The sequence below is a fragment of the Peromyscus californicus genome, unplaced genomic scaffold, assembly GCF_007827085.1.
Source record: "Peromyscus californicus insignis strain IS unplaced genomic scaffold, ASM782708v3 Scaffold_14__1_contigs__length_90479793_seg_2, whole genome shotgun sequence".
In the NCBI taxonomy this organism is placed as follows: Eukaryota; Metazoa; Chordata; class Mammalia; order Rodentia; family Cricetidae; genus Peromyscus; species Peromyscus californicus.
In genome coordinates, this window is record NW_026294436.1 from 42,710,007 (window position 1) to 42,737,132 (window position 27,126).

Here is a 27,126-nt window from a genome sequence, read left to right on the forward strand (position 1 = left end):
AATGCAGTGACAGATGGGAGTCCCCACCCATCTCCAGGGTGGGGTCCTATTCTCTGGCATCCACTTAAGGCAGATGGGGCGCTAACTCACCTCCCCCACCCCCACTCTTGGCTGTTTCCCTCCCTCCAGTAGGGCACTAAGGAACCAGCCTTGTCCGTCCCCCGCCATTTGCTCCTCCCTGACCCACCAAGGTTCTGGTTCCATCTTTTCCTCTGTTCACAAACTACCTCTGGACAGCTGTGTTGTTTTTTTTTGTTCAATATTCATTCTTAGACACCCACCATTGCTGCTACCAGCGCCAAAAGTTCATCCTCCGGTTCCGCCTGCATTCTCCCCAAGACACTCTAGGAGAAAGGGGGGCTGGGGCACAGCAGGCTGGTTACCAACCACCCCACACCAGGGAAAATGGGGCCCTGCTGCCCCTTGGATGCTGCAGCTGAGTGAGGAGGGGGCCCATTTTGATGGGAAAGGGTGTAGGCCCGCCTTCTCCCCTTGTTCTGTGGGGGAGGGGTGGACTGGGGCTCCCCTCTGGTTTCCTACTTGCAGTTACTTGAATAAAAAAAATAGCCTTTTCAAAAAAAAAACCAAAAACAAAAAACAAAAAAACCAAAAACTGTATCTCTGTATATATCTGTCTTAGTTACTTTTCTAGTGCTGTGTTAAAACCCCATGACCAAGGCAACTTATAAGAAGCAGTATTTAACTGGGCTTACAGTTTCAGAGTTAGAGAAAACGATGGCAGAGCCAAGGTGACAGGAACAGCTGAAAGCTCACATATGAAACCCCAAAGCCTGCCTCTAGTGACTGACACACCTTCTCCAACAAGGGGATGCTTCCTGAACCTTCGCAAATAGTTCCAACAACTAGGGACCAATTATTGAAACACATAAGCCTATGGAGCCATTCTCATTCAATTCACTACAATATCCTTTTAAATAGAAAAAAATTCAATATATATTGAATGACTGCTATGAGCCAGGCAGTATTTTTAATGTTTTTATGACATACTAAGTTATTTAATGCTGCTTGCATCTTATAATTCATATTAATGAAGGAAAATTATACTAGTGGGTTTCAGATTCAGAAATAACTCTAAGTGTCTTAATGAATTCCTAAAGCTATCTGTACTAATAATTCCATAAACTGGCAAAATACTGTTAATAGCAATTCTATTAGACTATACTTCTTTAATTATTGGAATTCAAACTGTTTTAAATATGACCTTAAATTTAAACAATTTATGTTCTCACATGTTATTCTAACAATGGATGAGAAGAAAGTAGTAAGTTGACACATTTTATATATCCATTAGATGATTAATATATACAAAGAAGGGACACAGCACTGCACACATTTTAAATAAAAAACAGCCTGTAATATTTGTTAAAAACAAAGTAAACTGAAAAGACCCCCAAATGCATATGTGTTATGTATGTGTATATCTTAATTATAGCTCTTCCATCAAATGTACACATTAACCATTAAGAAGTACCAGTTCTTTGAATTTATTTTAAATTACTCTCCTTTGACATTCTACTATTTAGGTCATCTATGGTCACCTGGCAACTATACAGACAAACTAGTACCTAAGGGAATAAACCAACCTAGTACTTCAAAATTGTAATGGAATGTTTACAGAAACATCAAGAAAAATTTCAGTCTTGGTAATAATCTATTTGAAGAAAATACACACACACACACACACACACATATATATATATTTGCAATTATAAATATATATATATATATACTTGATACCTCATTAAAACTTGCTAAGCAAGGGAATATTTAAGGAAGATTTAGAATATTCAATTTTGAGTACTAAAGTACTTAGATTACATTTTCACAAATATGCAACCTCTTTTTATTCTTCAATTTTATTTTGAAATAACAAAATTCTTCAACAATCCTCACAAGTTTAGAGAGTTTAAATCTTTGTTGAAATGATCAATCTACTAATGAATAATTAGCTAAAACTGTCTTAGTGGTAAGGGCTTATCAGAAAAGTTATTTCTACTGAATAAAAACATAATCAAGGTTCTAAGACTAAGGTTCTTAAAGCGGGTGGGGGAAGGGGGCCCGCAAAGCTACAACTTACTTGGCTCATATGATATAGTCAACTACTCCCAAGGCAATCAGATGATATAATTAAAGAGTTGTGGTTTTTTTAGTCTAACCATACTATAACAAATATAAAATACAGTTTTTAATTTAGGAAATTCCTAAATGAGATTTTCTTTTAAATCTCATGGCCTGATATCTGAAAAAAGATTGATCAGATCCTGATAAATCAAACACATTTATATTTTGTTACCTGAACAAAAATATTGAAGAATTTCATCCCTGGCTTCCATATTCAAATTAGAATTTTATGATACAGGGAAATCAAAATTCCAATGGACTAAGAGCTAACAGGGTAAAACTCTACCCACATAGATCTCTTTAATAATATTTATTAATTTAAAAATAAATTTAGGGAAAGATAATAGAAATATGTTTTTAATTCTCAACTGTTCAGAAAAAAATATTTGATTCTAAACTATATTTTACCTGAAAAAGTGGTCAGTGGAAGTAATGGTTAGAAAGTTTTCTTATATAGATCCCAAAAATTAAAAAACTGACATCATAAAAAATTTCCTAGCCAAACCCACTCATTTCTACTCTATTTATTATCATTCATTGAAAAGTAGTTTAGGACACTGTGATTATCTCTTATAAAATGTGTTATTTAAATAAATTTATCTTATAATAAATACAAATGGTTTAGCTTCTTCTAAAAATCAAAATTTCAATAGTAATTAAGTATGTGCCATCCTTCCCACTCCCCTTATTCACCATAATATACCTTCTCCTACTGGCTCATTGGTTGATTCTCCTTTTAGACTCAGCATCCTGGAGAAGCCACTGGAAAGAGTAGAGAAAATGCCACGGATGAAATATCCCTGCTGTCCAGACTCCACTGACCCCAGTGAATTCGGCCATGGTCTCATAAACCTGATACTACAACGGGGTTCTGGCTCTGAAACAGACCTGGTGAATGGAGCCCGAAGTGACTGAGTATTAATCAGGTTCAGTTTCTCTGTTGCCATCCCAAGGATCTCATTAGCAGAGGGAGAGGCAGCATTACCAACTGTCTCTGGCAGGACCTTCTGCTGGGGTTCATCCAGGTCTCCATTATTATTTTGTAGTCTCTCCATTTTGCTCTCTTTCTTCCTAAAGCCAGGCTGCTTCGGCCACCTATAAGCTTCCAGTGGCTTTTCCAGAATGGAAACGGCACATTCATTTTTCTTCCTCTGGCGTTTGACTGAACCACACCATGGATACATCTTTAAACTTATTCCTATCTCTGAATTTGCATAAGCAGGTTCTGACAAAGATCTTCGATAGCTTGGAGGACAAGGTGAAGTTTGTTTCTTAAAGATGTTTATCTTCCAGGACTCCATTTTTCAACCTTTCCACACTAAGTTTCTTCTACTCTGTAGTCTTTACCATTGAACCACACTTGTCCGTGCAGTCCAAAACATTTGACTGTTTAAGCAGCTTTTGTGTGGCTTTGAACCACAGCAGATGTTGTTGCTTAAGAGCTGGTGTCATGTTATTACCCCTTTTTCCCAGATCTCCAAAACTTCAGCAGCACCTAAAAAACCTCTCGCCTGAGGCAAACTTTCTTCAGAATAGAAAGAAAAGTTTCCCAAAGAATCTTTGTTCTTCTTAAGGCAGGTTAAATGTCTGTCCTATTTCAGAAAATGATTTTTAAAGTAAGAAGTAAAAAGAAATGTTAAAAAAAAAGCCACAAGCACCTTTATGGACCAATAGTAATTAATTAGTTCACTAAGCAAATGACAACAGATTAAAAATAGACTGTGGAATGAGTACTTCAGTTGACATTCAAAGGGTCAAGAAAGAGGAAAAAAGAAGGAAAGAAACTTGCTAAAAGTCCTTATTTGGAGTGGCAGCTCCTTAGAAAGTTTTCAAATTTGTACTTCAGAAATTTAACTTAAAGCAAACTGATACTATTTATGCTACAATCTCTTGCAACGCTAATACATACTGCCTTCTACCTAACAGGTCAAACCACCGACTACCTACTTCAAGCTGGCATGGCAAAAGGTGTAGGGGGTGGGGTGGGGTGGGGGAGAGGGAGGGGGGAGGGAGAGAAGGAGAGTAGGGGGAGAATTTCAGACCATTTTAAATATAAATATATTACAGAGGATTAAAAAGGCATAAATGGGAGGAAAGAGCAGAAACAGACAACATTTGCTATAAAGCACTGTAAAGAAAAAGGAAAACTGAACCCAGTTGCCATACAGATGATAGGCAAGTACACTGATACAACCCTGGTCCCTAAAAAAGAAACTCTTTTAGAGGCAAGTTCTGTGGCAACTGGAAACACAGGAACAGACATACTTAAATAATAACATGGAGAAGGGAAAAGTTTGCTATGCAAATCTAATTGGAATAAGTTAGCTGGAAAAACACTATCATTTAACCAAAGTTATTCCTTTCTTCCTCTTCCTGCTTCTGACAACTTTCTAAAGAGATGACTGTTTAACATTTTGTTAAAGCAAGTACCTTATACTGAACCAAGATCATGACTGCCAAAAGTTTGGCTAGTTGTATTTTTTTCAACAGTCTGCTCATAAACCCCTGAAAATAAGGGTTTCAAATGGAAAACCTGACAGACTTCAGACCACCAATAAAAGAGATATAGCAGAGCAATCAAAGTCACTTTGTAAATTGCTGAAAAATGATTTCATCTGGCAAACTTAAAAACTACCCATTTATTTATAAAATGATTGCAATGAAAAACAGGTCTCATACTAAATATTTCTCCTATTATGGTGGGAATAATAAAGAAATATATATTTCTTCATTTGAACCTATCAAATGTTCTATTACTTCCATTATCACAAAGACAAACTCATTTTGCTTTGCTTACAAAGTTTCCAAATTTATTCTTTTGTATAATAAAGAAGTTGAGATACTTGGGTTTCTTAACTGCACAACATACCCAGTTAGAGGTTCTCCAAATCATATAAATTTACCTGCATTTAAAAATAAGAAACAAAGCCGGGCGGTGGTGGCGCACGCCTTTAATCCCAGCACTCGGGAGGCAGAGCCAGGCGGATCTCTGTGAGTTCGAGGCCAGCCTGGGCTACCAAGTGAGTACCAGGAAAGGCGCAAAGCTACACAGAGAAACCCTGTCTCAAAAAACCAAAAAAAAAAAAAAAAAAAAAAAAAAAAAAAAAAATAAGAAACAAAAACTTATACAAAGAAACAAAAGATTATATCATAACATTTATGACAGAGCACGTTGTCCACAACCTTGACAATGTGATAGGAAGTATACCTAAATGTATAATTCAGCACTGGAAAGCTGTAAAATATGAGAAGATATTTGTATGACCTGCAACAAGGCAAAGAGCTTTTAAGATATAGAAAGCAAGAGCAAGTACAGGAAATCCTTAATAATTATGAGTTCATACATTTAAAAACTTAATAAAATTGATAAGCAAGACCAAAATGGCAGAAAACATTCACAATATAAACATCTCAAACCATTTTCCACAAACTTAGTAAAAACAAAACGAACTTTTTAAAGTAAATGAAAACCCTTCACAAAAAAAAAAAAAAACCCTTAAGCTAGGTAGTATGTCATATTCCTGAAATTATGGCACGTGGGAAACCAAAAGAGAAAGATGTGAGTTTAAGACTATCTTGAGTTAAACAGTGAACTTATACTTCATTTTCTCATTAAATTATGACTAATAAACATATGAAAAATTATTTAACCTCATTTGTAGTGAAAGAAAGGCAAATCAGAGCCATAATAAGACATTACCCACTCTAGACAGCAAGGATACGGTCCAGCAAACAGAACTGTCAAAATCAGTATCAGAAGCATAAGCATTACAATTATTTCAGAAGTCTTATTCAGGTCAACATACATTGATAGTATGAGTAAGCAATTCTGCTATAACCTGTAAAATACATTTGCTTATACCTGAATGCTCATAACCATAGCAGCTTTATTTATAATACCTATACAATGGAAAGAATACAAATGGCACAGCAGTAAAATCAATAAATTGTAGTGTTTTCATACAATGGAATACTGCTCAGCTTGAAAAAAAAGGGCAACTAATTAATAAAATATAGATGAATCTTACAAATATTACCCCCAACAAAAGAAATGTAGCACAAAAAAGTGTATACTGTAACAATTCTATTTAAATATAATTATACGCCTGATTTAAAAAACCATGTAGAAAGAAAAGCGAGGGAAAAAGACAGAAAAGAAAGCAAGGGGGAAGGAAGGAAAGGAAGCAGTTCCAGTGAAGGAGGCAGATAACCAGCAAGGAAACAAAAGGGCTTTAGGGTAATGAAAACTTTCTACCTAAGGCTAGATACGGATGGAATTCAGTTCATGTCTGTATTCATCAAGATTCATCTAACTATTCCCTTAAGATTTAAATATTATATTTTTTAAAACGCTGGGGGGTATTAGTAGCACATACCTTTAATCCCAGCAGTTAGGAGGCAGAAGCAGAAAGATCTCTGAGTTTGGGGCCAGCCTCGTCTACAGAGCAAGTTCCAGGACAGCCAAGGCTACACAGAGTCAGTGGGTTTGCTTATTCTGTATCAGAGATTAGTAATTCCAAAACTACTTTCTGTGTATCCAAGGATTAAGAGAAGTTGAAATTACATGGAAGAAAATGATAAACAAATGGCCAGATGAAAGAATAAACAAATAATTGAATCTCACTAATGAAACAAACTGACACTATGTGCCTCCTGAGATAATTAAATATAAGCATATAATATGACCTTATGTTAATCATACAAAATATAAAGCAAAACAACCTCAAATTGAAAACATTCTAAGGGGTGGCTAGGAGTGGAGCTCTGTAGTAGAATGCTAGCCTAGCATGTATAAGGCCTGGGCTTGATTCCTGATAGCCTTCCTAAAAAAACGAAAAAAGGAGAAGAAAAAAGTAATAAATGCATTTTACAAAAATAACTCCTTACTTCAGAAACTAAAGATAAGGCAACAGAAAAACTATGGAACTAGTTTCTCACTAAAGCAGACTGAAGACAGATGATTAGAAGCAATGCCTAATCTGTATTTCAGTCTGTAGAAAATAGCTATGAAAAATATTATTGGGAAAACAGACATATTATGGGTCAATTAACATCAAGAAGTCCCAGAGTGGCCCTGTTTTCTTCTTTACATCTTCCCTTTAATGACTACCCAATGGGTTTAATAAGATGGATATCAATGTAGTCTAGCTGAGTCTGCCTGCCTGCCCTGACCTTTGAACTTGACTGATTATTAATTATTAGTTATTAGAATGTGTCTAATAATGTCCTGTGTCTTTGGCTTATTTTCTCTTCTCTACCTACTCAATAAGACATGTCATATGCCAAACATTCCAAAACCCATCACTTATTTATGTATAATAGCCAGTGAATGGTTCTAAAGTGACACTGCCACTCTCACACATACACTTTTATATGTATTTCTATCATATAAGAATGTATTTGAGCCCAGCTAACATTCTGACAATGAAAAATATATACTCCCTTAACCTTTTCCACAATTTATTATTATTGCCACCAATATGCCACATTAGCATGCACATCATATCCTAAGTTTATTATGTACAGGATACCTACTAACCAAAACATTATGTGTTAGTATTTGGAACAACATGATTTAATACTAAAGGAACATAGTAGGAACACAGTTATTGCTTACTTAGAGTTGGCTTTAGAAATGTACAAATAAAAAGTAAATTCAAGAAAATGAAAAGAAATTGAAAACAGTAACAACTTACATCACTATCGCTCCTTAATCAAAGGCTTTACTATCTTTCTATTTATTTATATGCTTTCACCAACAAGCAGTAAGTAATTTAGTAACTCAAAACTCCTTTTGTTGCCTTAAATGGGATCATTAACTTCCAGTTAGATACGTCTTGAGTTTCCATTTTCTTTTCTTTTTTTTGGTTTTTCGAGACAGAGTTTCTCTGTGTAGCTTTGCGCCTTTCCTGGGACTCACGTGGTAGCCCAGGCTGGCCTCGAACTCACAGAGATCCGCCTGGCTCTGCCTCCCGAGTGCTGGGATTAAAGGCGTGCGCCACCACCGCCCGGCCGAGTTTCCATTTTCTATTATAAAGCTATAACTCCCAACTATGTAATAAATTCAGCAGAATTTTTAAAAATACTCTTACAATTAAATGCTTAGTCATCATTAAACAATACAAGATATACAAGGTTTATTGAAGGGAAAAATGACTAAACATTACAGTGAGTTTCTAAAAATCAGGAAAGCAATCAGAAGATCATTAATTACTGTAAAGAGGGGATCTTTGTTCTAAGACTTTCTGTGACAATCCTGAGATCAATGTCATAGAGTCTATGTCAATTGTTTCTTACATAGAACCAAGTTGTTTGTCCTATACCTACAAAGTACAACCACAGTCAATTGAAGACAGTCATGAGTAATCAAGTCATTCATAAGGGCACTAAACAGAACCAAGAGAGGAAGTCTAATGTGTCCAGCAATTTTCTAAAGGGGGGGGTCAAATAGGCAAGAAAACAGTGACCCAGGAACCTGTCTCACACAGCATGGATGACATAGGAGGGTGCTTTTCAAACTAAAAATACAGCCTGGTGGTAATGGCACACACCTTTAATCCCAGCACTCGGAGGGAGGGGCAGGTGGATCTCTTTGAGTTCAAGGCCAGCCTAGTCTGTAGAAAGTGTTTCAGGACAGCCAGGGCTATACAGAGAAGCCCTGTCTCAAAAAGTCAAAGGGGGAGGGAGAAGGGAGAGAAAGTGGGGGAGGGAGAGGGAGGGAGGGAGGGGGAGGGAGGGAGAGAGAGAGAGAGAGAGAGAAAGAGAGAGAGAGAGAGAGAGAGAGACTAAAAATGCTCCCTAGAAAACAGCAACAGATTTTCTTTTAAGGTAACATGTAAATTATAGTAGTAGGATATCATCATATTTCTAAAAACATTTAAATTTATTTTTAATAGCTCCAACAATTATAAATTAGAATACTGTGAGGAACATACAAACTTGATAATAATCTTGGTTTGGGCATTGAGAGATGGCTCAACGGTTAAGTGCACTGGCTGCTCTTCCAAAGGACCTGGGTTCAATTCCCAGCACCCACATGTTTGTTCCAGGGAATTCAGCTGGCCTCTGAGGGAACCAGTCATGCACTTGGCACACAGATATACATGCAGACAAAACATTCATACACATGAAGAAAAACTAAGTAGAGCATGATCCACTTTTGTTAAAGACAGTTAATAGTATGCCAACATGCTGGAATAATATGCATCAAAAGAAAAACCTGTGATTTAGGGTAGAATTTCAATTTTAATTTCTGTATGAAATTTCAAAATAAATGTGTTTTTTCTGTTTTTGAAAGCATAAAACCTTAGTAAACACATACTTAAAATCTATTCTCAGAAAAAGTAAAAGCACTAGACTACAGAATCAGAATTAGAGGATGGAGATGTCAGTAAGTCATCACAGACCCAACCTTAACCAAGGTTAAGAATCCAACAAGGCCAAGAAGAAGGGAAATGCTATCTATAATTAATTAACAGCAAAAAGACAAAACATTCCCAGTTTCCCACTTTAGGATTCTAGAACATGCATAATTAGCTTTTTTTTCAACTGATCTACAGGTAAAATTGAGAATTCTGACTTAAACAACATAGCTATAAAGTTTAAGTTTTAGTTACTCTAGCATTATTTAGTTTAGGTTCTACAATTTTCTTTTTGGTTTAAAATAGAATATGAGCACCTCAAAATATCTTTATAGATTTATTTCAACTAAGGGAAACAAACAGAGATGAAAAAGCAGAATGTAAGATGCTCTGTTTACAAACAGTCTGTCACCACTTCCTATCTGATAACATACTTTTCTACTTAGCCCATAGCTCTCTTGTGTTAAAATACATAGGCTATGCTAAATTACAATATAATTTTGTTACTAGAACACAAGAAAGTATACTGCTTATATCAATTCACAAAAACCTTTAAAAATAGGATTTAATTTCCACTAGCCGAAAGACATCTTTCAAAAATACAAAGTCTTTGTTTATAGGAAGCTAAGTAATTAATAACAAAACATCCCCTTCCCATCTCCTATCACTGGGGCACATCTGCTTCCCGATGGAACACTTCCTGTGGGGAAAAAAACAAACCAAAACAAACAACTACCTCTTTTCTAAGAATCAGAACTAAGAGGCACACCTTACACGTACACATCTGTCTCTCATTTAAGAGACAAAAATATCTAGAAGGGCCAAACACTGATTTTTAAACAGACAAGAATTGGAATCCATTCATTTTTAAAATACAAAAAATATAATTTTAATTAAAAAAAACTGGATAATTCCTAATCCCCAAACCATCTTCTTTCATTAAACACCCCTTCTCCCAAAGACTTCTACTGTTCCCACAGCCTCCAATATCATCTTCTCTTTCTTCCAGTTTCTAAATGTTTAGAAAATTTCTAAGCTGAGTACTTGGCACTATCTGTCTATATTCGTGTCTTGAACACTGTCATTCACTATTACCACATCTACTTATACTGCCAGTTTAAACCTTGTATCAAAATTCATTCAAATTAATATTTTCTGACATCTCTGACTCAAATGCATTAAAAGAAAAATCTAACCTGTTTTCTTTCTTTCAAAATCTGGTTTTGTTCTCATCCCACATTCAGCCAGGTGCACACCCACAACTCTTGGTGATTTTCTTCTTCCACCATTCAGTATCTAACACATGTAGCTTACTGATTTCCCCTCCAGGTTTTATTTAATTTATCTCACCAATCTCTCTAAATCAATGCAAAATAACCTCACTTAGATTACAGTACATGTCTAAATTAGCCACAGGTAAAACATTTTCTTGTTTTAATGAGATTATCTCCCAGTGATGGTGGTGAGTGTATACATGTGTGCAAGCATTCCTATAACCTCCATTACTTAGGAAGCTGATGTGGGAGGGCTATTTGAACTCATGAGTTTGAGACCGACCTAGGCAACACAAAAAATAAATCAAAAAAACCAAAAATACAGTTGGACTAACTGGTGGATTGTGGGAGGCCAGCAGGGAGACCGGCTCCCACATTTTACTCCAGGGTACTCTTGAGGAGTGAGGGATAAAAGATTTAGATAGGATAGAGGGGAAAGAAACAGATAGAAATACAGAATAGCCTCGGGAGGGCCTGGATCCTTATCCACCAGCCCCTTCTAGCTCTTCTAAAGGGCTTATAGGAATGCCAAGGGGTGGAGCAAAGACCTCCCCCTAGCACAGCTAAGTGAAAACCCTTCCAATCACCTAGTTAGTAATCATACATGTGGTCAGGCAATCTTCTAATGCAGCCCTGCTGGGTAAAGCAAGCTCAGATCTCATTAGGAAATCTTTGTGGGTCTCACAGTGGATAGATGGATGGATAGACAGAAAATTACCTTTTTTTTAAATATTAAAAATTCAATTTACTCTACCTTGTTTAAAACCTTTCAATGGCCTTCCACTATCCTTCTGATGAGACGAAATTCTTTAAAAGCCTGATCTCTATGTATAACATAGCTTCAAGCTCCTTCTTAGAGACACACCAGCCTGTCAGTTCTTCCTACTTAGCACTCTCTTTCTGAGAACAGGGATCATACTATACACCCTGCACCTAGATGGCACAGGATCCTCGGTTCCCTATAATCTTGCTTCTGATTGCAGCTGAAGCACTGCTTTCTGAAGCAAGACTCTCCTAACCAGGTCAGAATCAACTGTGATTGCTTTCTGCTGTAATCATTCCATGCTGCTCACAGACCAGGCTAGGGCTGAACAGGATTTCTACTGGCAACACGTCAATATTGCTTTCTTTCTCTGCAGACTCCTACAACAGTGCTGATACCAACTGCTCCATCACAGATCCAGGTCCCCAGAACAATCTATAAACTGTTTGGGGACAGAAAATACCCAAGGGGTAGCTTTTCTCCAGCTGTTAAGCTTCTATTCCCTAGAAAAGCCAATGTTCACTGTTTTTCTCTAATTGCCAGTGAGGAATGTTCTGCCTAGACACAGTCTTAATGAACGAACTAGCAATTACTCATGCTGGTAATTATCCAAGTAAGCTTAAAATTTATGTCCACACAAAAATTTCCACATCAATATTTAAAACCTCTTCATCTATAATTGCTAAAACTTGGAAGCAACCACAATGTCTTTAATTAGTTGAATACGTAAGTTAACTAGAATACATCTGTATAATGGGATATTATTCAGTTCTGAAAAGAAATTAACTATCTACCCATGTTAAAACTTAGAATGCATGTTATTAAGCATTTGAAAAAGCTCCATGCTTTATGATTTCAACAATATAACATTCTAGAAAAGGCAATCTCTAGAGACAGTAAAAAGATCAGTGTTTGCCAGGACCTATGAAGGGTGGTATGGAATGAATAAGAGCACAGTTGATTTTTAGGGCAGTGAAAATACTTTGCACTGACATTATAATCAAGGATACAATTCAATATATATCTGTATAAGTCCATAGACTACACCACATGAAAAGTCTACCTTATATAGACTACGGACTTTGAGTGATATCAGTGGATCAGTATTGAGAGTTCATCCATTTTAAGATGTACAATTGTTGCATGACATGATGGTATTTAGTCACTGTGGTGAATAGATGGGACATAAGAATCCCTTGTATTCTTTATTCAAGTTGTCTTTTAATATATTAATGTCCTAAACACTAAAAGAGACATTTTTAACATTATTAGGAATTGAACCAGGGCATCATATATGCAAGGCAAGCACTGTAAAACTGAGAAACAGCCCCAGTCTTTAACACACACTTTTTTTAAAAACTGAGGATAGCATTTCTTACTTGCTACTTTATAGTTTCCATAGAAGAGTTCAATATTTGCTACAACCTAAATATTTGCTTCACTGTTTGAATAGTATCTCTCCTAATTTCTCACTTCAAAAGAATGGTTTAAAGCCAAACAACAAAACTGTATCAATATCAGATATTCTGAATTTGGTAACCAAGAAAATATTAGATATGAATTACTGCAGGGCTGAGTAGATAAGCTACATTATTTTCACAATAACTATTTGGACTAAATGGAAGTCTTTTTAAACAGAAAATCGTATTCTTATTTTAATTTTAGTATGTTACTTTTACAGTCACAGCAATCTATATATCCACAAATGCCTTCTTCAATCGTGAATTTAGGGCTTAGAAAGTAAACAAAGGCTATAAGGAAAAGAATATAAAAGGCAAAAATTTCTTTTCTGGTCTATGATATCAATATCATTATTAATATATTCTACATCAATGACTTTTTTTTTAGCCTTTTTTGTTTTTTGTGTTTTTGTTGTTTTGTTTTGGGTTTTTTGTTTTTGTTTGGTTTGGTTTAGTTTTTCGAGACAAAGTTTCTCTCTGTAATAGCCCTGGCTGTCCTGGAACTCACTTTGTAGACCAGGCTGGCCTCAAACTCAGAGATCTACCTGCCTCTGCCTCCCGAGTGCTGGGATTGAAGGCATGTGTCACCACTGCCAGGCTTTTTAGCCTTTTTTAAAGCATAAAAACACAAATAATAGATTTCCACATCTTATTTCTAGCCTTTCATATAGACAAAATTAGAAAACACAAAGTAAGTTTGGTTAAGAGATAGTATTAAGAGTATAGAATTCTGGGGCTGGAGAGATGGCTCAGCAGTTAAGAGCACTGGCTGTTCTTACAGAGGTCCTGAGTTCAATTCCCAGCAACCACATGGTGGATCCCAACCATCTGTAATGAGAACTGGTGCCCTCTTCTGGCCTGCAAGCAGAACACTGTATGCAAAATAAATCTAAAAAAAAAAAGAAAGTTATGTTTTAAAAAAAAAAAAAAAGAGTATAGAATTCTGTAGTGGGTAGCTGTTCCAGCTTTGACCTTGAAGCACTGCCTATGACCTGCCCTTGGGGCATGGCTGAGAGGGAGCCCCTTAATACTTGAGGTGCGTACCTGTTTGGCCCTTCTGGATACCTTGTGGTCCTGGAAGCTGGATGGGACACCAAGCCAGAGTTCTCCGCTGAATGGTACCTCATCTCTCCCAGATCCTGTAACCAACCCCTTTTGGCTGTAAGTTACCCCCAAAATAAATCTCTCTTGATTACCAGATAAATTACGTGGAATTGCCTTGTTAATTACAGTAATAAAATTCTGTAATTAAAATAAGACCTTACCTTTCTTAAGGATTTCAAAACGAAGCCAACCCTCTCCTCTAATTGTCAATTTCTTAAATGGTTAAGGCAAAAAGATCCAAAAGCATTTTAATTCTCTTCTAAGTAATTATTTATGATTCTACTGATGAAGGGCAGAAAAATACATTCATACAGACTTAGTCGCTCTGTTGAACTTACTCTATAAAAGACAAATCTTTATCCTCTTGGATATTTTTCTCATATAATTCCTATTTTGAACTTTAGTTAAAACTAGAAGGATGTAGGAGAGGTCTAATTCATACTTACTGATTTTGTGATAATTTTGTGTTGTTAGCTAGTTTAGGAGGCAAGTTAAAATTACTCCTAAATTGTCCGACCTGGCAAATTTAAAAGTCAGCACTCATTGTATCTTTTTTTCCCCCTTATTCAGGAATCTGGGAAGAGGAAACTATTTTTATGGCCTACTAAGACTTTCTACTCTTCCTATACAGTAGTTTAAAAGTCCCTGTATCCAGAGACACTGATACCAGATTCATAGTCAGATGGGCCTGGCATATTAACAAGTTAAGTAATACCACCTGTATAAGAGCCAAACAGTGCCAACACAAAGCAGAAGCATATTTACATTACAGTCCCACAGTAATTAGTATTCAGACTCCTGCTTCTTCCATTCTCCAGGACTCCTACTCCTCCTCTGCATCTTCACCATCCAACACACAGGAAAAAGAAATGAAAGAGTCACCTATGGAACTTTGCAGTGGCAGCTTCCCAGAGGCATACATCACTTCCAACTATGCTCACTTAATTAGAACTCAAGATACATGGATACAGCTTTTAGCCAAAGAGGCTAAATGGTGTGGAACAGTCATACACCAGAGTAAACAGATAGACAAACAGGCTTGATGCATAGCAGTCTTGACAGGGTTTAAATACAACAGTGGCACTATAATATACCAATTTACTGATTCAAATAAAGTTACTTACTATTTGAACGTGAGTTCAAAAGTTCTAAGTAGGGACAATAGTACCAAATAAAAAAGTATAGGCAATAAATCAGAAGTTTTCATTTATTTATTTACTTGTTTATTTATTTACGATGCTGGGTACTGAAACCAGGGCCTTGCATATGCCAAATAAGTGCTCTACCATTAACTACAGCCCCTTGCTAAAATTTTACTTTTAACTGTTACATACTAAACTTACACATTTGAAGATTAAGCTCCACTGCTAAAATAAGTTTGAAAATATTTGGACTAGAGATACAGCAAAGATATCATTACAGAAAAGCTTAGACACAAATTTAAAACTCAGGTCGACAGTATATCCCAGTTAACATAGTTATCCCAGTTGTAAGTGAAACAACCTTACCAAGTTATAAGTCTAGCTAGCTTTTACTAGGTAAAAACAAATGGCATTTCTTCTATGCAATGTTATCTGTTCAAAAAGTATTTGTTCAAAGTTTTGTCTTTGGCTTAACTTTCAAGTGTTTTCTATGACTTACCTAAGTGATGTTTCCAAAACTGGAAATTCTAAATAAATCAAGTATTACCAAAACAAAACAGCTATCACTTTGTCTTATTCTTCTTGTTTGTCTCCCTAACTTTGGGCAAAGGGTTCAGTTTTGCACTCTTTCCCTGAGATATAAATTATACGTATAATAACGTCCACCTACCTAAAGTTTATAGATCAAAAAGTTCTTATATGCATGTGTTTAGCTATTATCCAATACAGATTTTTTTTTATTTTGCACACCATATCAGAAGGCTCTTCTATACTTTCTTCACACTACTGAAAGTGCTCGCTTTTAGCAACCCAAATCCAGGTGACTACGCCCACATCCCCCCAAACTGGGAGGTTACTACAATTTTCACTTCTGTTTTAAAATTTATATAAGGGAAGGTGTACAGTACTCTTTTTCATGCTTCTTTGGGTCATCCTTAAGACTATGAGATTATCTAAGCTGTCATATGTACCAGTATCCAAGTATTATGAACAGAGATTCAAATATCTTCAATACTGTAATATTTAATGTCACATTAAACAGATATACTATAGTCAGTTTGACTCAAGTCAGCAGAAATACATGAGAAAACTTCTCAAGTAAATGTGATTACAGAGCAAAAAGGCCACCTTAAAGCCAAACTAATCCAAGCAGCAGGTAGACTCCACAAATTGTACTGTCTGAAAGGGGATAGAAATCTTCTGAAATACTGAATTCCTGAGAACACAAGAGTATCTAATGCCACTTCTTTATAATACTGAAATGCCTAAATATGAAAGAGCCTCTAGGAAGCAGTGCAAACTTTAGACAACTCAAAATAAAGGGCTCCACTTACATTTTTATATTTGTGTTTGATAAATACAGTATAGGATTAGGAATACTAACTAATTTAGAGTAACTAGTCAAAATTTCATGTGTCTCTTTTGACTCCTCAAAACTTAACTACTGCTAGCCTGCTACTGGCCAGAAACCTAATCAATAACACAGCTAATAAACAGAAATTTTATGTGATATAGCTTAATTTCTTGGACTATTAACAACTATTGCTAATATGCATCTCTTCATCTCACTGCTCTGGATAACTTGTATATTGTTGCTTCTTATCCATTCCTTAATATCAGTTCCTAAGTTTATTAGTTGTCATGAACAATTTAGAAGGCATAACGCCACTTACTTACATAAGGGCTGTATTAGTTTCTTGTTATGCCAAAATATCTGGGCAAATCAACTCAAAAAGAAAGCTTTGTTCATGATTCAAGCCATGGTCATCTGGCTCTGCTGCTTTGGGCCTGACTAGAGGCAAAGCCATCGGGTAATGGAGAAAGAACAAGGGAGTGGAGCTGTTCACCCTATAGCAGCCAGAAGCAGTGGGCCAGTTATCCTGGGAACAAGATGCATCTTTTAAAGTAACCTTTGTGCAATGAGGCCCTACCTCTTAGTAGACTATTAACAATGATTCACTAATGGATTAATCCACTGATGAAATTAGAGTCCTCATGACTCCATTTTCTTTTTTAAATTATTTCTTTTCTTTTTTAAGATTACAATAAAACTACATCAATTTCCCCTTCCCTCCAATCCTTCCCCATATAGCCCTCCTTGTTTGCTTTCAAATTCAGGGCCTTATTCACTGTTGTTACATACTATGTTTATATGTATATATAAATATATTCCTAAATACATAAATACAACCTTCTCAGTCTGTACAATGGTACTTTATGTATGTTTTCAGGGCTGACCATTTGGTACTGGATAACCAATTGGTGTACCCTTCCCTGGGGTAGACTACATTTAAAAATCAGAAAGAGCACAAATAAATGACTTAATGATACAACTCAAGTATTCAGAAAAACATATCTGATTTGATTTAAAACCCACTCCATTAGATGGAACCCATATTTGATGCTCCTTGGGTGACCAAGAACCTGAGATTAGGTAGCCCAGAGACCTGAGGTAAAACCAAATACTACAGTTCTACAAAAGGAACGTAGCAATAAAATGACTCCTAATGACATTCTGCTAAACTCATAAAGCAGTATATTGCTCAGCATTATGTCAGAGAAGCTTCCTCCTGCAGCAGATGGGAACAAATAGAGATCTACAGCCAGACTATATGCAGAAACTGAGAGACCTTGGACCAACAGCCCTGAATAGGATGTCTCTATCAAATCCCTCCCCTTAGGATTCAGGGAACCCTGCTGAAGAGATGGTGGGAAGAGTATAAGAGCCAAAGGGGATAGAGAACTCGAAGGAAACAAGGCCTCCTAAACACAGCAGGACTGATGAACACATGAACTTACAGAGAATGAGGTAGCATACACAGGGTCTGCACGGATTTGCACCACCTGGAGTCCTACAGCTGAAAGGAGAAGAGGACATATGCCCCCATCCCTAACCCAGAAGCTATCTCCAACTGACAGCCACTTGCTAATGGAAAATTCGTTTTCTACAAGAGAGTCTCCCTGGGGAAACAAACTACTCCAAAGGGTAGGTAGGCCACCTGCCCAGCAGTAGATGCCAACAGAAAAATAACTCAACAGCATCTTTGGAGGTTCCTTGTCTCATAACATCATATCAAAGTTTTTTTGTTTTATTTTTTACTTTTATTTATTTATTTATTTGTTTATTTATTTATTTATTATCATTTATTTTTACCATACAGGTTTTGTGTATGTATTATGGCTGCTGGTTTTGTATTGTTATGGGATTTCTGAACGTGTGTGAATGAATGTGTTTCTAGATCTATATTCTTGTGCCTTTTCTTGGGCTCTTTTCCTTTTGTTTGTTTTGTTCTATTCCAATTTGTTTGTTTTTATTTTATCTAATTTTATTTTATTATTATCCCTTAGAAGCCATTTGTTTTCTAAAGAGAGACAGAAAAGGGGTAGATCCTGATGGGAAGGGAGCTGGGGAGGATCTGGGAATACGAGGAGGGTAAACCATAATCAGAATATATTGTATGAAAAAAAATCTATTTTCAATAAAATTAAAAAATACATTTGGAAAAGCAAGAACTCAAATCCAAACCTAACTGACAGTGAGAAATAACACAAATCAGAGCAGAAATTAATGAAATAGAAACAAAGAAAACAATACAGAGAATCAACATATCTTAGCTGGTTCTTTGAGAGGATAAGCAAGACTGACAGACTCTGAGGCCAACTAACCAAAAGAACGAGAGAGAGGACCAAATTAATAGAATCCTAACTATGCAGGGAAACATTACAACAGACACTAAAGAAATCCATACTATTGTAAGAGAATACTTTAAAAGCCAGCACTCCATTAAGAGGGGAAACCTAAAAGAAATGGAGGAATTTGTAGATTTAGCCAAACTTCCAAAATTACACTAGCAACAACCTAAACAGACCCGTAACAAATGAGGAGATTGAAATAGTAATAAAAAGTATTCTGGGGGCTGGAGAGATGGCTCAGAGGTTAGGAGCACTGGCTAAGTTCGATACCCAGCAATCACATGGTGGCTTATAACCATCTATAATGGGATCTAATGCTCTCTTCTGGCATGCATGAATACATGCCGATAGAGCACTCATACCAAAAATAAAAAAAATTTAAAAATTAAAAAAAGTTTTCCAACTAAAAACAATGCAGGGTCAGACAGATTCACTTTGGAATTCTACCATACTTTCAAAGAATATCTACAATCCTTCTTAAACTACTCAAAAACAAACAAATAAATAAATATATACAGGAGCACTCTCAAACTCCTTCTATGAAGCCAGTATCATTTTAATACCTAAACCAGGTAAAAACACAGAAAAAAAGAAAGGAGGGAGAGAGGGAGGGAAGGAGGGAGGGAGAGAGGGAGTGGGGGGGGGAACTACAGGCCAATATCCCTGATGAACACAAATTTAAAATGTTCAATAAAACACTTGCAAATAGAAAACAGACATACATCAAAAAGATTATCCATCATGATCATGGCTTTATCCCCGAAACGCAGGGATGGTTCAACATACACAAGTCAATAAATGTAATAAACCACATACATGGAAAACTAAAGATAAAAATTATATGATCATTTCAATAGATGCAGAAAAAAAACCTTTGACTAAATTCACGATAAAAGTCCTAGAGAATGTAGAACTAGAAGAAACATACCTCAACATAATAAAAGCTATATATGAAAAATCCACAGCCAACATCATCCTAAATTAAGAAAAAATTGAAGTCTTAACACTCAACTGAGAAATGACACAGGGATGTCCACTACCCACACTCCTTTTCAATACTGTGCTTCAAGCACTCGCTGGAGCACTAAGGAGAGAGAAGGAAATTAAAGGGTTACAAACTGGAAAAGAAGTTATCAAACTATCCCTATTTGCAGATGACATGATAATATACATTAGAGATGCCACAAATTCTATCAAAAAACTTCTAGAAATGATAAACAAATTCTGCAATGTGACATAATAAAGAATCAACTTGTCCACTAATTTTTAAAAAGCTCATCAGCTATTAATGAATCCTTTAAAATATGTAAGATTTAGAGGAATATTTTAATATTCCAACTATAATAAGAACCATAGAGAGTTCTCTGAAATACTAGCTACATGTTCAATTACTTAGAATTTTCCTCACTACATTATGAGTTGGGTGAGTTTTTTGTAATTCATTTATCTAAAAAAAATTTGTCAAATTCATACTGCATTATAATACAATAAATTGATTAAATTTTCATTCTACCTCTTTCATTTTATTGTTATTTCCCAAAGCCTAGACCATCTCTACATGAACTAGAATTCTGAGGTCAAGCTGAAAGGTCCTCAGAAACCTTATACAGTATCTCCTCATTTTACAGTTCATTATGAAGTATCACAGAATTTAAAAACACTTATCAGGTCAAACCTTTGCTCAATGAGCTCAATAGACATGTTTAAATGGTTCATTATCTTCTTGAAGTGGTACTCACTGGCGATAAATAACAATGTATTTTATATTCACTCACTGAATTTGGTTATTTTTGAAAAAGACATATGCATATAGAATATACTGGGAACAAACAGAAACCAGAGTGTATCTATACAGAATGAAGAGCTGGGAGAACAGACAAATGAAGCTCTAAAGACAAAAACAAAGCAGTCTTTCCAGGTCTCATAGTTATGAAAGGCTTTCAAATTGAGGGCAGAGTTTGAAGATAGAAATAACAATTCTGAGCCAAAAATAATCTAGGAAAAGATAAAGGCATAAAGCAGTATGATGTATTTCAGAGACTGATAATCTAGGTGGAGTGTATGGATATATGCAATGGTATACAAGAGCATTAAGGAAGACCAACAGATGAGTGAGTCTTTGGATGTCATTTAATAAAAGATAAGTCTTTGGAAGTCATTTAATAAAATAGGCAGTACAAAAAGTTTATGCAAAGCAGAAATGTGATCATGTTTGCATGTTTAAAGGAAGTTCCTTCTGCCAATAGTTAGGAAATTAGGTTGGCAAGAAACAAGAATGAATGGAGGGAAAACAGCTAGGATATTATCAAAAGTGAAATGGTGAGAACCTGCAAGAAGAGTAATGCCAGAGAGTCCACTGCTGGCTCCAAGACATAGAAAAGATTGAATAGATCAAACAACTAACTAGAAGATGAACTACTTTGTTGAGACAACAATCCAGACAACTGAACCTGGCATTGGAGGCCTCTCCTCATTGGGGGATTTTAATACCCAGAAGAGGTCCCCAGAAACTGAACTGTGCCTTTTGATAGGTACAAAAAGCTAAAGTGGTGAAAGTCAAAAACTATAACTTTCCCTTTCTCTTTAGCCCATCTTGAACTGGGACTCCAATGAGCTCCACCCTAAGTACACAACAAGTAAATGAGAGGTAAGAAGCTTAACTTCAAGTCTTCCAGGTAATTTTTGTCAAGTATCTCAAACCTTAAAAATGGATTATGATTATCTGACATTACTAGAGTCCCTGTCATTTGGCTGAAGAAAAAACAAAAACAAAAACAAAAACAAAATCTTATTAAGAGAAATATATTATCCCAAGGTAAAAAGTTATTTCTAGAAAAAGATCAAATTAAACTTTTAATATTTTTAATTAATTCTGTGAACACACATATGCATGTGCCTTCCAAGTGCCGTGGTGTGATGTAGGGGGTCTGAGAACAACTTGTATTAGTTGGTCATCAGGCTTGGTAGCTAGAAGCTTTCCTCACTGAGTCATCTGACTGGTCTTTATCCAAACCAGATGTGTCCAACCTGCAGTGCACTAGTTGCATACATCTCAGGATATCTATAAATGCTGCCCAACACATTTGTAAATGACAATATCATATTGCAATGCCATTAGTTGGACTATATTGATTTAAACATTCAGGCCAAAAATGTTTCAGAGTTCAAAAGATTTCATATTTCAGAACAAGAATCTGATGCATATACCATATGTTAAAACATAACAACAATATGGTAGGGGAAACACCTATTATCAATCTAAGCAAAGTGTAACAATATTCATACTAAGTGATTCAGGAATATATTGTTTTTGTGTAATTTCATAGCAGGCTGGTCGAACAAATGAATCATGAAAAAACTTTCTTGTCTGAACTTGCTCAATTTTGAAATGGTAAATAAAGGACCATAATTCTGTATAATGTTCAGCACACGAAGATAAATAAATGCATGAGGAGACAAGAAAGCATGAGCACTACAAGTAAAATCAACAGACTATAAAAACATAAAATATTGGCAGAGACACCATATAGTCGAATCATAAAATTAAGTCTATATAATTATTTAATTACAACATATGGGGCAATAAAATTCAAAACAAAATTTTATCAGAAAACTGCAAATGATTAAGTACATTGATATTCTGTAAATTATTTTATGTAAGCATAATGCTAAACTTATATATAGCAACTTAAAAGATATAATAGTATGTTTTTTTATGAAATACAAGGCTAAAGTGATCTAAAGGTAGGGAGTAAAGATGTCAATGGCGCTATATTGTTAACAAGGTAAATGTAGTCTGACTCATGACTACTTCTGATCTTTAAACACTCAGGAAAGGAAACAACTTTAAAAAATTCTCTAAGATCTGATATGGTTAGCTAACTCACATAAACATCTACTTTTTCATGCACATAGACTAGTTTTTAATTAGTGCATTAATGACAGGAAGATAATACATATAATAGGTCTTGTTAATTGCTTAACTATATCAGACGGTATTTTCAACTGATAATCTCAGTATTTCTTTTCCTTTTTTATGATGGATATATGACAGGTCTAGGTTATGTGTAGGGAATTCATATTACTTTGGTTATGAACATCATCATTATATTTCTTTTTTGAGAAAGTACATGCCAAATTACAGCTAAAAATAATGAAAAATATTTAATCATAAATTTTTTATCATTTTAGAGTTATTTTTTAACATGTTTTTAATGAGTCTGAAAGCCTCCAAATATCCCATGCAGACTTTTTAGGCACTATTTTTTTAATAAATGAAAAGCACCATAAAGAAAATGAAAGATCATTATTCCCTTTTTTCATAAATTAACTGACTATAATATTCTGCATAATCTTTATTCATTTATTTGTATTTGATTTGGCTACACTGATATCAAATATTTATGAGATTAAAATTTTCTTATCTTTGGGTTGGGTCAGTGGATTTCTATCTTTATATGATATGGAACAGTACAAAATATATACACACTACACATACAAACAGCATGGATAAAGGGAAAACTGTCAATACCACTTATATTTTTATGATTATGGCTCCACTATATTTAATTCAGAGACTATCGTAAGTATCTCCCCTTCCCATGTCATCCCCAGACAAACAAAATGTTATGTTTCAAGAAATATCGAATACAATGGGTAATTTTGTTAGTCCGGATATTGCAAAAAGTTCATCTTCCCGTCATCAGTATTTCTGAAGATACCAAGCTTGTTAAATGAAAACAAAAAATTATCTTTAGATATTTACTCTAAACAAATGTCTTAAATTTATTACCTGTTTAAATTCTCAGAGCATTCTATGAGGTAAGTCTTATTAACACAGAAATGAAATTCATTCTAAAAGTCACTTGAGTACCAAAGCAACCACTATCTTGTAGTAGACCAAAAGGTAAATCAACAATTCAAACACAGCTTACTAACTCTTGACCCTTGTACTACTCATAACATACATTATTGAAAAGATCACAATTAGTTGTTCAAATACAGTTGATGAAACAGGAAATGTTTAATGACCTTCTACAATGGGCAAAGTACTATGTTGACTATTGATAAATGTTAAATGACCAGAATTAAGGATAGAATATACACTTTAAAGTAAGAATGATATGAAATCTAGTTCCCAGACTGCCCTATCACAAGTCACTCACTTCATCTTGGCCTTACTTTTACACTCAAATAAAAATAGATCTATAATAGAAATGCATTATGCATAGGTATTTATGCTCAGAAGACTGGCAGTAAGAAGTGAGTTAGGTTTTAAGGTAAATGAGTAAAGCAAAGATGGGATATAGACTTGGTCCTTGTGTCTATGAGCTCTTCATCTGCAGATTCAAACTAACCATGGAAAATGTGGCCAAGAACTTCAATGGTTGCCAAGTAAAGTAGGTACAGTATACAGAAAGATGGGCACAGGTTATATGTACACCACTTTCTACAAATGACTTGAGCATCCAAAAGTTTTGTTAAGCTCAGAGATTTTTGCAACCAACTTGTCCTGAATATTGAAGTACAATTATCTTTAATTCATGTATTACCAAAATATTCAAAGCTACCATCTTCTATTTTTTTTAATTTTTAAATGTATTTTTTATTTTTATATTATTTAATTTTATTGAATGAATGTTTTGTCTTGCATGTGTGTTTGCTTGCCACGTGTGTACCTGGTCCCTGTGGAGATCAGAAGAGGGTATCAGATCCCCTGGAACAAGAGTTATCAGCAGCTGTGAGCCACTGTGTGGGTCCTGGGAATTGAACCGGAGTCCTCTGCAAGAGCAGCCAGTGCTCTTAGCCACTGAGCTATTGCTCCAGCCCCTACTCTCAACACACCCTCCCTGCCTAGGCTACCATCTTTTAAAAGATTTCATATACATTTTTTTTTTACTTTGTATCAGTTGAAGAGGGCAGGTTAAGCAGTAATAGTAGTTGTCGAGACAAGCTCAATCAAGTTTTTATAATTAATACTTAAATTATTTTTGTGTCACACAATTGTAGTAAATTAGTTTAAGTCTTATGTATGTACAAGGGGAAAAACTTAAACTCCACTTAAGTACTGCAAAGACAGGCTGCTCTGGGAGACCGGGGTCTGACTCCTTCACACCTCTGGTGCAAGTATGGTAGCTTTAGACAACAAAACCAAGCAAGTGGTGGATTCAGTAAAAAAGTCATTTGATGTGTGCAGTCAGAGACGAAGTAGAAGTTCTAAAAGAATAAATCAAAGAACACACACATGTATTTATTTATTTATTTCACAACTGAAACAGGAAAACAATCTACTATAAACAAGGCCAGACCCAAGCAGCTTGCTTGCAGTTTCAGGCCCATCTGCAGGATGACTCTTTAGTGCCCACACAGCCACTAAGCACTGTACAGGGTTCAGGATCTCATAGGCTCCTCTGCCCCATAGACTTGTTGCTGTTGTCTAACCAACTGAAAAGATCTACCAGGGAGAAACCACCTCCACAATCGCCATTTCACTGCTTGCTGCAAAAGAGACATGAGACTAACACCTAACATAAGACAGTCTATCTTCTGTTCCAGGAGTAAACACTGATGCTGAGGGGCAGCTCCCAAGACTTCGGGACTGCTGGCTTACATGGGACTATGAAGTGGTAGGACTCTTCATGAACTTTGTGCTCCACTGAAGAACTTGATAATGAGGACACAAACAAAACTGAAATGAGAGGACACTGCCATTGTACGAAGTGAAAAATCTCCCCAGAATTCAGAAAATACAATTGTACCATTCCTCCTATCTGAAACAGCAACCGACACAAAACTATTAGCGACAAAATGTCGAGAGGTAACTGGGACCTAGGCTATCTTACTATGAAGGTTGTATTACTTACTGTATATTTGTATATACAGTGTAATGGTTTTGTATAGTAGAGGACCTTCACCACTGTTAGGGTAGAAAAGATTGAAATTTAGAGTCTTAAGATTGTCTAAAGCTGTGTTGTTCTATATAGATTAGTGGTTCTCAACCTCCTGATGCTGCGACCCTTTAATACATTTCCTCATGTTGTAGTGAGCCTCAACCATATATCTATTTAGTTGCAACTTCATAACTGTAATTTTGCTACTGTTAATGAACCATAATGTAAATATCTGATATGCAGGATATCTGATATATAACACTGAAAGGGTCATGGGAACTACTGATATAGTTAAATATGTAGAAACTATGGCATAACAAAAACCACACTGGAAGAAATTTTAAGAATTTGCCACAATCACTTTATGTAACCTGAAATCCAGCTGCTGAATCTTCTGAAGTAAATCACCGTTCAAGAAAATCTTTCAGTTGAGCTGGTTGCATATTTTGAAAAATGGTCAGTTCTACTAAGGAAATGGATTTCCCAGTAGGGGTCCCTGCATAGTCCCTGTACAGTAGTTCTATCAATATACAATGTGTGTGTTCTCTACACATTTGTGCCACTATTTTTAACTGTGTGCTTGCCTACTTTCAACAGAACATACAAAATGTTGATTTAAGAAAAGTACCTCTCGCCGGGCGGTGGTGGCGCACGCCTTTAATCCCAGCACTTGGGAGGCAGAGGCAGGCGGATCTTTGTGAGTTCGAGGCCAGCCTGGTCTAGAGAGCGAGATCCAGGAAAGGCGCAAAGCTGCACAGAGAAACCCTGTCTCGAAAAAAAAAAAAAAAAAAAAGAAAAGTACCTCTCAAAGAAGACATTTAAACTTGTGTAGGGAAGTAACATATCCACTATCTGTACTAGCACAATTAAGAAGGGAATGAGAAGGGGGGATAAAAAGAAATAAATATAATGAAATGAAAGAAAACTTAGGAAAAAATTAAAGGTGAAAGAATTTCAAAGCAAAATTGCTTCTTGCCCTCAGACTTTCCATAATGTTGATTAATTTCTATTTGTGTTAATATAAAAATTCTTTAACCATAAACAAATTATTTAATAAGGCTTTTCTGTTAAATTGCAAATCAGAAAAAAAGACAGAAAAGATAGTATTACTGTGGCATTTATTGTAGGATGTGTGTGTGTGTGCGTGTGCGTGCATGTGTGTGCGTGTGTGCGTGTGTGTGTGTGTGTGTGTGTGTGTGTGTGTGTGTGTGTGTGTGTAAGAGAGAGAGGGGGTGGGTATGTGTAGATACCACAGGTCAATGTCAGGTGTGTCAAAATCATTCTCTACTTTATTTTT

General features: G+C 35.7%; 1 protein-coding gene across 4 annotated transcripts in view; it reads right to left on the reverse strand.

Moving 5' to 3' along the window:
- The window catches only part of Rasal2 (RAS protein activator like 2), a 309,127-nt gene that overhangs the window by 213,245 nt on the left and 68,756 nt on the right, over positions 1–27,126 (reverse strand). The window lies entirely within an intron of this gene.